This window comes from Crocuta crocuta, unplaced genomic scaffold (assembly GCF_008692635.1).
Source record: "Crocuta crocuta isolate KB4526 unplaced genomic scaffold, BGI_CrCroc_1.0 scaffold48, whole genome shotgun sequence".
Taxonomy (NCBI): Eukaryota; Metazoa; Chordata; class Mammalia; order Carnivora; family Hyaenidae; genus Crocuta; species Crocuta crocuta.
The window spans coordinates 12484138-12497039 of NW_027533089.1; positions in this window are offsets into that span (position 1 = coordinate 12484138).

A 12902-nucleotide genomic window follows, 5' to 3' on the forward strand; every position below is an offset into this window, starting at 1 on the left:
GTGTGTTGGGATAGAGGCTATAGCCAGGCCTTAGAGTGGTTTTCTAGGGTTTCAGGAAAGGCTTCTGAGAGAAGCGGGTGATAGAACTGAGGCTGGAAAGTGAGCCCTTGTAGATCAGGCCCCGGAAGTGAAGAAAACCAATCGTGGCAGGGAGGAGCATGAACAGAGGTCCAGAGCACACTCGAGGGCCTGTCCTAGCAGAGTTACATGACACTAGATTTTGAACCCTTCTGACCTTCGCTTGCTCTCTCACTTTCCTTGCCCTGTCCCTCTTACTAGCAGCCTCTCCGATTCCACACACCCAGCCAAGAAGGAGGTGGTATGAGGGCAGGGGCTACGCACTAAGCGATTTAATCACAGAACCAGATTTGCTCCTCTGGGAGGTTAGAACACTTTTAAAACCGTTAACGTCTAGTGGAGCAATAGTTTGATTGAAAACATCCCACTATTGTAACTGACTTGGAATGTGTTGCTTTTGTAAAAACACTCTGTTCCACGTTTTGATCTTCCCTGGCCTTTGAACTATGATTCTAGATTTGAGAGAAATAGGATTTCAAGATTGGTATAAACTGAGAAAAAAAAAGTAATACTTAGAAAACTGTCAAATGTGGAGAAGCAGGCCTTCACGTACACTTATGAGTACAGATCAGGCCAATCCTTTTGGAGGCAACTTGGTAATTTTGGAAAAAAATTAATATGTGTGTTCTTTTTGACCAGATAAGTCTACATCTAGGAATTAATACTTCAGGCTTATATATGTAAAAATTATATATTTCAGAAGTATTTGTACCTGTGTATAAAAATACACATACAGGTGTTTATTGCATTGTTTGTAATAACAAAAGCCTGTGATGGTGTACAAGTCTAACAATCCAGTAGGAAACTTTAAGCAAGCTATACTAGATCTGTAAAAGGAAACCAAGTAGCCACTAATATAAATAAGATAGATCTGTTTGTGCATGGAAGAACGTTCAAAAAGTGAAAAAAGCAAACTGCAGAACAGTATGGATACGGTGATCCCATTTATATTTGCATCTTTGGCTTCAAGCCATACATGCTATTACACATAAGCTTAGAGGAACTCTGGAAGCATATATAATGAGCAGTTAGCAGTGGTTATTTCTGGCTATGGGATTATCATGGCCATTCGCGTTTTCTTACAAAGTTCTGTGCATTTGCATTGTTTTTATGTTGAATGCATATTACTTTTGGTAATAAGAAAAATAATGAAAACATTTTTAAAGGCAAAATTGGTAAGAGCTCTACCAATAACAAGTAATGAAAGATCACTCTGATGGTCTGGGAATAAAAAGACATGAGCTTTTCAGGGCACCTGGGTGGCTCAGTTGGTTAAGCAGCCAACTTTGGCTCACGTCATGATCTCACTCATGGTCCGGTCCATGAGTTTGAGCCCTGTGTCAGGTACTGTGCTGACAGCTCAGAGCCTGGAGCCTGCTTCAGATGCTGTGTCTCCCTCTCTCTGTCCCTTCCCCACTTGAATCAGTCTCTCTCTCTAAAAAATAAACACTAAAAGAAAAAAAAAAAAAGACGTCAGTTTTTTTTTATTCCCCAAGGAAAACAAATGGGAAGGAGGCAGGGAAGGACAATAACTGATTTAACATTGGATTCAAAATTAAGGAATATGACAGAAAAGGAATTGGGGGTTATTCTAGGTATGTCTACAGGGATGAGGTGGGGGAAACAGACTTCAAGAGGTTCTGTTCAACAAGAACTCATGGGGCAGTTACCATCCTTTGCTGAGTTGTTACAGTCAGGAGTCTGCAACTGTTCTGGCACATGGTAAATCCGTATCTGCAGTGCTTAGGAAGGGCCAGGCACTGCTCTAAGTACTTTACATATGTTCGCTTTTAGTCCTCACAGCAGTGATACTGGAGGTTGATACTGTTCCTAGCCTCGTTTTTTAAGACTGGAAGCAAAGGCCTGAAGAGGTTATGAAATTAGCTCAAGTTTACACAGCCCTTAAGTGGCTCTAGAGGTAAGCACTTACAATATCGTCTTTTAAGGACCTTTGAAGATAAAGGCCATTGTATATGCATCTCTCTTTTGGCAAGTATTCTAATTCTAGGTTGATTTGTGCTTACCTAAATTATAGCGCTTGGCATGCCCTGAGGCACTCAGTGATACTGAATGATTGAATGAATAACTGACTTCCCTATAGAGAAGCATCTGAGCTCCTTTGAGGAATAAGTTTGCATTGTTCCTTTTTTTTTTTTAATCACCTATTAGAATGCTCAACATGTGGTAAGCAATATGAATTTCAATAATCTGTAAACATGCTTTTGAAATATTGTATGGAAGTCAAGCTTTATAAATTGATCCCAAATACACTGGGGTAGCTTATGAATAATATCATGATGAATTCCTTGTGAAGTAAAGAATAGCCCTGGGGCACAGGGCGAAGTCGGGATACACCTGCAGAACCACACATAAATCAATACAGACTATATTTGCTTGGAAAGTGGCAGTAATGCCGAAGAGGTGAAGGGCTACAAAATTTCACGTTATTGGAGCCTCTTTTTCACTCATCTCTCTGGGTTTCTGAAATGGAGAGGATGATACATATCTCAAGTTATTGTGAGTCTGAGGACTAAGTGACACGTGGAAAGGGCTTAGCTAAGTGCCTTAGAACATAGGCACTGCTCAGTAAATGTTACCTATGATAAGTGTGTCCATATATCATAAATGTGACCCAATTTCTTAATCTATTGGGACTATAAACTCTACAGCTGACAGAGTAGGCAACATGGAGGAGCTCATAGGCATATGGTGCTTTGAAATGGTAGAGTAGGGGCTCAGTCAAAGCAAATGAAAACTCAGTAGTCTCTTTCCTCTGTCCCACTTCCCATTTTCCTCTTCTATTATTTTACATGGGTTAAACCATTTCACTTTGACTTATTTAAACTCTCCACCTTGGAGGCAGAAAGCAAATTGTCCTCTTTCCTCACAGCTGAGGATATTAAAATGCTGGAGACTAGAAATGAGCAGGTCAAGGGAGGAGAAGAGCGAGGGGTGGAGGAATAGAACTGGGCGGGTGTGTGCGGGAACTCTCCGTGAGAACTGACGTAATACGAGGTCCAAAGAGGAAGAGAATTTGCCAGACTGTTATAATTAGAAATAATATGGTGAAATTGAAACTAGAAAAAAACGAAGGGTACGTGTCTTCCCCACAATGAGAAGTGGACCTATCCCTTCTAAAATGGATTCATAGAGTGAAAAAAATTACGGTTGTCTCTTTAGGCAAGCCAGCGCTCCTTGGTAGCCCCAGACTGTGTTTTCTTCACTGGGGAAGTTTTTTTTTTTAAGTATTTTAAAAAACACCAAATTTAACTCTATGAGGATCTGTACCCATGTCCCTGGCCACCACTAGGGATGGGCTCTCTATGTTCTTACTGAAAGCCAGTTTCTCTACTTTTGTACCCCATCTCATCCAATCTCAAATGACGGTTCCAGCAAGTCTCCTATATCACTAATTTCCCCCTCTCTGCTGGACAATGGACATCAACATTTTTTTTCATTTTAATTTTTTTGGTGTTTATTTTTGAGAGAGAGAGGGAGGGAGGGAGAGAGCAGGGGAGGGGCAGAGAAGGGGACAGAGGACCTGAAACCCCACTCCACGCTGACAGTAGGGAGCCCGATGTGGTGCTCAAACCCATGAACCTTGAGACAGTGACCTGAGCTGAAGTTGTCCGCTTAAATGACTGAGCCATCCAGGCACCCAACATTTTTTAAAAATATTATTTCTTCCATCTTAAGGAATACAATGTCTCCTAACCCTACATTCCCTGCTCCATTTCTCTTTCTCTCCTTTGTTTCCAATTCCTTTCTTCCCATTTTCTCTTCGACTCAATCTAATCAGGGTTTTACCTCAAAACATCACAGAAATTGATCTGACTAAGGTAACTGACAACTTCCACTTCACTAAATATAGCACTGAATCCTTAATTGACCTCTGAGCTGCATTTGACTGCTCCCTCCTCTTTGGCAAACTACCTTGTCTGGATTTTGAGGACACCACACTCCCTCCCTCCAAGGAGCTCATCCACTCCTTTGGGCTTTGAGTTCCCTTTCTATGCCAGCAACCCCACATATCCCACAGATGTATCTCCAGCATATTTCTCTCTCCTGAGCTTCAATTGGTATTTCTTTAAATTTTTAAAAGTGTTTTTTATATTTATTTTGGGAGAGAGAGAGCAACAGTGTGAGTTGGGGAGGGGCAGAGAGAGAGAGAGACAGAGACAGAGAGAATCTCAAGCAGGCTCCAAGCTATGATTATTGAGCACAACACGGGGCTCCATCCGGTAATATTATGACCTGAGCTGAAATCAAGAGTCAGATGCTGAACCAACTAAGCCACCCAGATGCCCCCCCACTTGCATTTCTAACTACTTTTTTGGTTTTCCCACTTAGACTTCTAACAGATATCCCAACCTTAACAATTTCCAAACCAAACTCCTAATTTTTCTCTAAAACCTGTACAACCCACACAGCTTTTTCTCTCTCTCAGTAAATGGCAACTCTGTCCCTCTAATTGCTTGGGTTAAAAGCCTTGGAGTCAGCCAAGTTTTCTCTCATAATCTATGTTGAAACTGTGAGGACATCCTGTTGGGTCTACCTTCCAAACACACACCTCATTGTCACACCTTGGTTCCATCCACCATCATCTTTCTCCTGGATTAACTCATTAGCCACTTAACTAGTCTATGTGCTTCCACTTGTGCCCCATCCCTCCCCACAGGCTTTTCTTTCTTTCTTTCTTTCTTTTAATATTTTTTATTTATTTCTGAGAGAGAGAGCGTGAGCAGGGGAGGGTCAGAGAGAGAGGGAGACACAGAATCCGAAACAGGCTCCAGGCTCTGAGCTGGCAGGCAGCACAGAGCCCGACACGGGGCTCGAACCCACGAACCGTGAGATCATGACCTGAGCCGAAGTCGGACTTTTAACTGACTGAGCCACCCAGGTGCCCCCCCACAGGCTTTTCTCAACAGCAGCCAGAGTGAGCCTTGTAACACATAAGACTAATCAGCTCATTCCTTTGCCCAAACCCTGTGATATCTCCCTTTTTTACTCAGAGTAAAGGCTTAGTCCTTACAGTGGCTTACAAGGTCCTTGCATGATCTGCATCCCTCCCTCCCAAGGTCACTTACCCAGGGAAGCGTACCCTGACAACCATATCTAGACTGCAACTCTGTGCCTACCCATTCCTCTCACCTTTATTATTTTACTCCGAACAGTTATCATGCACTTATATTTTGTTGTTGTTTAGAATCTATCTCTCCCTGCTAGAACATAAGCCCTTTAATGACAGGAAATTTTCTCTGTCTTGATTACAGATGTATTCCGTGCATTTAGAATAGTGTCTGGCACATACTAGGTAGTCAATAATTATATTTTAATGAATGAATGAACTTAGTTCAGATTTCTATTCAGTATGAAGTCAGGAAGATTTTCCCGAAGGAGAGATATTTTTTTTTCATATCATTCTGTTCTGTAAGTATTTGTTAATGAGAAAAGGCATTTGTATTCAGTCTCCAAATCTAGACCTTTTACTAAAATAGCACGTGACACCTAGGAGTTTATGTGGCAAAAGAAGAAACTTCATGGAGAATATTACCTTTTTTTTAGTCCCCTAGCAAAAAAGGAAAAGGAAAACAATCTGTCCTGAGTTGACAAACAAACAAAATCGCAAAATAAGAATTCCAAAGTTTTTAATCACATTCTTACTAATGAAAATATGTAAGCAACGTAACACAACAGTGAAAAGAATAAGTAGGAACGGATTAAACGTTCACTTCCTCATAACTTATTACTTACTTTAAAACTCTCTTATTGTGGAGTAAAATTGTTAGGGACTCTACTTTTCTGGCCAACAGAAAAGGTTTAAATGAAATGGAGGAACGTAGATGGGACATAAAATAGCAAGTGGGACTCTTAATTATAACTTCGCCAAACGAAAGTTGAAATGACACAAAAATCCTGAGAAAAGGTGCCATAAAAAGAAACTGGGCTATACTTTAAAACAAAACAAAACCGGCTCCCAAAGCAAACTGATTTGTGTGGCCCTTTGAAAAGAGGAAGGAAGAGTAATGGCTGTGTCCAAATGGTGAGTTGAATGTTTAAAAATCCACACGGAACTCATCTGTTAGGTTGTCTCCTGAACGCTGTCTTCTTTGGGAAGAGAAGCTGAGCACAGCCAGAACCCTTAAATGTCACGCTGAGGCTGAGCAGTGCTTGAACCGGGGAGAGGAATGCAGAGGACGGGGAGACAGGCCAGCCGTGGGGTTTTCTTACTCATGGGTGAAATCCTAGCATTCTGGGATTGGAAGAGTAATATGTCTGGGCACTGTCTGAACCTTCATCTGACAGTTCTTCAAAACAGTGTCGTCTAGAGATGATTTGAAAGCTGGAGTCATGGAACTAAAAGTCAGTGTCGCCATGATGCAAGCCGCTGCTTGGGCGCTGCAAACATTCGGAGGAGACAGTGGCCCCATTTCCTGTTCCTGGGCCTTGGCCCAGCCTAGACATGGCGCCCCAGCCGAAGGGGAGCCCAGGCCATGTGTCCGGATTTATATCTAAATCTAAATACTTGAGACTAGATGACCTTCCATGTCTCAGATTCTGTGACATCCCCTGGAAGTTTATCTCCCAGCGTACTAACGGATAGTTCCTCTTGCCACTTTCCTCATTAACGTTTGTCTCATCTCCCCAAATCTCTACTCTTTACTCGCTTTCGAAATGACTAACGTTTTGTGCATTGACTCTTCTCTTCTTGTGCAACTGTTGGGTGACAACCTGTAAACCCAAAGCCTCCAGATGTGTTGTAACGGCACAGCGTTTTCTTGAAAAAATTTTAATTGGTTGCCGCTATTTAATAACTGGGAAATGTCACAAAAATACCCAGATTTCCAGCAGTTTGGGAACAACCAGAACATCTGGCAAACCTGGAATCATTCCTGTGTAGCAAAATCCTGTGAGGGCTGAGAAGTTGCTGCGTCAGCTCGTTTTCATGCTGCAGGTCACAAGTGGCCCCGCCACTCCTGTCGTCCCAGGTTCTGAGGCAGAGAGGGGCAATTGCCCTTTGTCGTTTTGTGTTTTCTATAACAGAGAAATACTTCTTTCTACCATGTTTTAATATTTCCTACAAACGTGCTTCACATTTTCCAGACCCAACCATATTTTAACTGCCTATCTGGTGACTGTATGCATTTGGGACTGTGATCTATGGTTTATATTATCTGGCTGGCCTCCTTGGCTTTCAACAACAACAACAACAACAACAACAACAACAACAACACCTCTAGTGTTCAAAATGAAGTGGTGGAATGCCTTAAGCCCTGAACAACCCAAGGCATTATATAATTAATATAATTATCAGGTGCTTAAGACTGAAGAGATACTTCTAACCAAGACTCTGATAATCATACTTTATAAATCATTATAAGTAATTTTCATGGAAATTTGATCCTCAAGCAGTTCTGCTAGGTATGTATCATTACCTCCATTTTTACAAATGCAAAAACTAAGGCACAGAGAGAAGTAAAGGAATTTGCCCACGGCCACCCAGCTAATAAATGCCTGGCCTGGGAACCAGGCCCAGAGTTTTCGGTCCAAGTGCTGTGCTCCTTATGGCACATCATAGCTGTTGCATACCGTCCTTGAAAGTCAACGTGCTGTGATTCTGAGAAATCTTTAGAATGTTCTCTGCCGTCAATTCAGTAACATGTTTCAATGCCTTACAGCCCAGCTAGTTAGGAGAAATCTTGAAATCATCTTTGACTTATACACCTCCCAACCCCACCTCTAATCAGGTGGATGGTCCTGTCTATTTTTCCTTTAAAACAACCATTTACCCAAATGTTTGTCTCCATTCCCTGTATGCCATCTTCATCCCAAATCAGCTGACTCACTCTTGGATTAAGGTAATGAGCTCTAGCTGAGGCCCTTACACAGCAATCCGTGTCCCCTCCAGTCCGTATTTACAGGCAAAGTAAGTGGCCTTGCAATAGAGCTTCCTGCTTACATTGCCTGACTCAGAAACTAGCAGAGGTTTCTTAAAGAATTAGCTGTAAACTACTGGATCTGATGTTCAAGGTCCATCCTTCTTTTAGCTACAATATTGTTCCCAGGATCTGCTGTTCTTCTCTATAGGAGAATTATACCTCCCCCCCAGTGACCTCAGACCTGGCCATATGACTTGTTTGAAATAGTAAAATATAAGTGAAAGTGACCTGCACCACTTCTGAGAAAGAGTTTTAAGAGTCACTGTGGGTTCTCATCTTTTCTCTTTTCCCTCTTCCTTGAAAATGGCAAGGTGTCAGATTAGAACTGCCTCTTCAGCTTGAATCTTGGAAAGAAGAAAGTGTGGAACAGAGTTCCAATGAGCATGGGGGCTGATCCTCGGGCAATGTGGACTTACAGGAGGAGACAGCCCCATCTCCTGTTCCTATGAAGTGACATGTGACATGAGCAAGACATCACCTTTTGCTGTTGTAGCTACTGAGAGTTTGATGCTGTTTGTCATGGGGATAATCCAGAGAAAGCTGACTGATGCAGCCTTCACAAGCAGTCTGTTTCCTTCAGTCCACACACCATGCTCCTTGTCCAGGGCTCTCTACCAGGGTATATGCTATCCATGGCTTTTCTAGTCCCGCTGGATTAGAGCCATTTAACTTGGATTTATCATTTTGCTTGGTATCAAATAATCCTTAAAGTTGTGCTCAGTTAGAAATTGCTGGCTCTGCCTACGTTCTGTAGGTCATGGCAACAGTAAACTTAAAACCTTGTAGATTGTCTATTAGTACACACACTAGAAGGATCAAACAACTGGCCCCTTACTACCAAGTGGTTGGTGTACCAATCAAACAGCAGTTGCCTTAAATGTCCAACCATTCAGGATTGCACACGGGGTTGCAAGCTTCAAAACCTACACCTTCTTTCTTAGAGGGGTATAAATAATGTAAGCAGTGATTTGTCCAAAGTGAGACAAGTTCTCTGACTTCTTAAACTCTAGCTCTGCCTTGGAGGCTCTTTTGAACACTGTGATGTTCCTAATTGAGATATAGAAGCATTGGCAGTGGCACTGGTTTGGCCCCAGGATGAGACCCTCAGAAGACTGATCCAAAGGTCCCCATCTTGTGACGATCCTGTCTTCTTCATTCCCATTTTTTTGCTGTTCCCACTACCTGCCAACGTTTCCTATTCAACCTTCTGCATCTGACCCAGTCTTTAAGATCTGCTCGTCTCCTCAAGGCTAGCACTTTTCAGGATACTGGGAGAGAGACTGGGAAAGTGCCCAGGGGAGGTGGCAGGTAGCAATGCAAGGGTCTGGCTAAACCCCAACACAGCTGTCTTGGACTAGTCCTCACCAGGGAGGAAAGGAGATGCTCAGAAATTTCCAGAGGCAAATTAGGATCAGAAGCCAGGGAAAATGGAAGTGGGCATCCAGAAAGCGACACTACATGAAGCTGTGGACAGCAGGCAGAGTCCTTGCTGAGAGCCAGTGCGCGCAGGTGAGCATCAGCCACCGGAACGCCAAGTCTGCAAACACTGGGCTTGGGACAGAACATTTCTTTATGAGGAGCCTAGAGGGGGTGGTGGGGTCAAGCAGCTCTTCCTTCAGGCTCTTCCATAACTACTTTGGTCCCTCAGAGAAAACCCTCCAGTGCCTAGGAAAGGGAGAACCCTAGGCCGCTGGGCCAGACCCTCTAGGTCTGCCCTGGATCCTGAACAAGGGTTCTGAGGTCATGACAGGGAAAGCACCTGCTGGGTGTCATTCTGAGCAAGGGCAACCAGGAAGGAGGAGGGAAGTCACAGGCTAGGAGTTGGTGAGGGGGTTCTGGGCTGGAGGAGTAGAGAATTCAAGGGCAAAAGCTGGAAGGGGTGTGAGGGATTGGGGGAGACTAGAAAGGAGGTGCTCTGCGGAGAGAACAGGCAAAGTAGAACAAGATGGGTGCAAAATGGGGTCAGGAAACCTCTAGAGTTCTGACTTGCCTTTTAAACATTGGTTTGGGATAATTCTCTTGTGTGTGTGTGTGTGTGTGTGTGTGTATTGGAGGGGGCGGGTAAGAACCCATAGTGCTGAGCTCTGATCCCCACTTCCTGCTACTCTGAACCATTAGCTGTTATCACATACTGTTTTGTGTTTCCCCTGCTGTTTTACGTGTGTTTCATTTCACTCTTCCAACCAGGACCTAACTCTGTCTTATGCTTCTTCTCTCTCTCCCACTGCCTTGCCCAGTGATGAGCTGATTGATGGTTATTAATTTATGACTTATAACCTATCATCAACATTTTCATTATTTGTTCTCCCTGCCATTGCCATACATGCATGCATCCAACAAGAATTTCTTCCTTGATTAAAAAAAAAAACTTTTTAAAGTGTATTTATTTGTTTTGAGAGAGGCAGAGACAGTATGAGTGGGGGAGGGGCCAAGAGAGAGAGGGAGAGAGGGAGAGAGAGGGAGAGGGAGAGAGGGTGAGAGAGAGAGGGAGAGAGAGAGAGGGAGAGAGAATCCCAAGCAGGCACCATACTGCTAGTACACGGCTGGTATGGGGTTTGAATTCACAAATCTGAGAGATCACGACCTGAGCCAAAACCAAGAGTCAGACATTCAACCAACTGAGCCTCCCAGGGACTCCAACAAGAATTTATTCCTATACATTACACATAATAACAACATTTACTGAGTACTTATTAACTGTGAGCCAAGCATTATGTTGGGTGCTGAGACACATTCATCAGTAAAGCCTAATCCCCATCCTTGAAGAGCTCACAGTCTGGTGAAGACAGGCAGAGACGCAAATAGAAAAATGATACTCTGCCAGGTGTATCACGGGAAGCTTCACAGAAGAGGTGATCACTTTGCTGAGTCCCAGAGGATGAATAAGGGTTCACTTAGAAGGGCAGGGAAAGTCCCACGGACAATGGAAACGGTATAAGCACATAGAACTTGATTCTCCACCTCCATCCTGTCCTTGTAATCACAGAAGAAGGGACAAGCCCTCTTCTACCCTAAATTTAATGAGTCCTTGAATGAGAATAAATGTACAATTTCTGTTTATATTGTGTATAAAGTGAAAGTATTGGCTTTATTCTATATTCTTGCTGGCAAACACGCATGTAAGGCCTCATCCAGTTGCTTTCTAGGTGGGGTTTTGCTTAGTTTTAAAGTTCCTGTCAGGGAACATGGGTGGCTCAGTCGGTTAAGCATCTGACTTTGGCTCAGGTCATGATCTCACGGTTCATGGATTCTAGCCGTGTGTTGGGCTCTGTGTTGACAGCTCAGAGCCTGGAGCCTGCTTCAGATTCTGTATCTCCCTCTCTCTCTGACCCTCCCCTGTTCATGCTGTCTCTCTCTCTCTCTCTCTCAGAAATAAATAAAACATTAAAAAAATTAAAAAAAAAAGTTCCTGTCAAGAGTCTAACCATGAGATCCTTCACCATTTTCATTATGAGCACTAAACTTGAGTGTCAACTCAAATGACCTCCTCTTCTCATCTTGTCTGCTTTTGATTAATTAACTGAAGTCGTATACATCATGAGTAAGTATTTCACATTCGTTTTGACTGCAAATAACTTTTTTTTTACAGTAATAAATTTTAAAAAGATTCTTGGTATTTACCAATTTCCCTTTTACTTCCCAGCAACCTCAAAATCTTTTCATTTAGCCAAGATGGTGCAAGAGCTCTTTATCCAGCTCTGAGTGAGCATTTTTATCTTGTGAGTTACCATGGAATGCTTGAAATAACATGGGTTCTGAAGAACTGGTGCGTTATAACACCAACATAGCTCAAAACATGGGCTATGGCTGGCTCTGTCAGAAGAGTATGTGACTCTTGATCTCAGGGTTTTAATCTGAGCCCCACATTGGGGTAGAGATTAGTTTTTTAAAATTTTTAAAAAGAGACAGAGCAAGTTTGTGTGTGTATATGTGTGTGTGTGGGGGGGGGGCTCTTTACCAGGAGGAAGTTTTTCCCACGATGAAGTCTAAGTATCTCCCTCTCTCATCTGAAGGCCTTAGACACACTAGCAGCAGTTACAAAGTCTATATTTACGTGCCTCTAACTGCATGCAGAAACTTTGGGCCACAGAGGACATTTGTGCTGAGTCCCCTAAGTGAAGGCAAGGCTGAGCCCTAGTGAAAAATGCCAGTGCTATGCCTGGGAAGGTCATCGGCAGACTTTGGAACAAGCGCATGGCTGGGTGTGAGCATCAAGGGGAGTGAGGCTGTACTTTCACCCCTGGACAGGCCTCCGTGATATTTTACCTTAAAAGTCCAGAAGGCCAATGGCCATGTCCTGACTGCTTTGACCCTGATGGGGGCCGTGCTGTAATTTGTGACTTGGACCTCTTGCCCGGCAGAACCACTGAGAACCTTTCCTGGAATCAACTCTGACCCAGGAGGACTCTGGGGTTTGGGTTGATGGATGATGGAGATGTTTATTGCCATCATTTCGTATGCCCTGCGAGAACATTTAAGCTCTTTTAGGGTAGTGGCTGTGCTCTGTGTGTGTACACATCTGTGTGCATGTGTGTGTGAGAGTTTTATGTGATAATGAACACAAATCTGAAATCTCACTCCTTCTCCCACTTGCTTCCTACCGGAGGCTTCTGCACAGGACCAGGGGTGAGAAGACTGAAGGCAGGTTTGGGCAGCCAGGACACCCCATTCANCCACACCTCTGGATTCTTTTTCTGAACCTCTCATCTAAATCTCTACCTTCTGTTGAATTAGCCATGAACCCCCGGTATGGCATGTTTGTGATTGTGGCGTGGAGGCTGCTGTCCCAAAATAAACCATTGTGCTGAGGAGGAAAAGGCTGGTTGTAAGAGGCGCGCGAGCCAGCCAAGGCGCTCAGCGGCACTTACTGGTTAATGTCTGAAA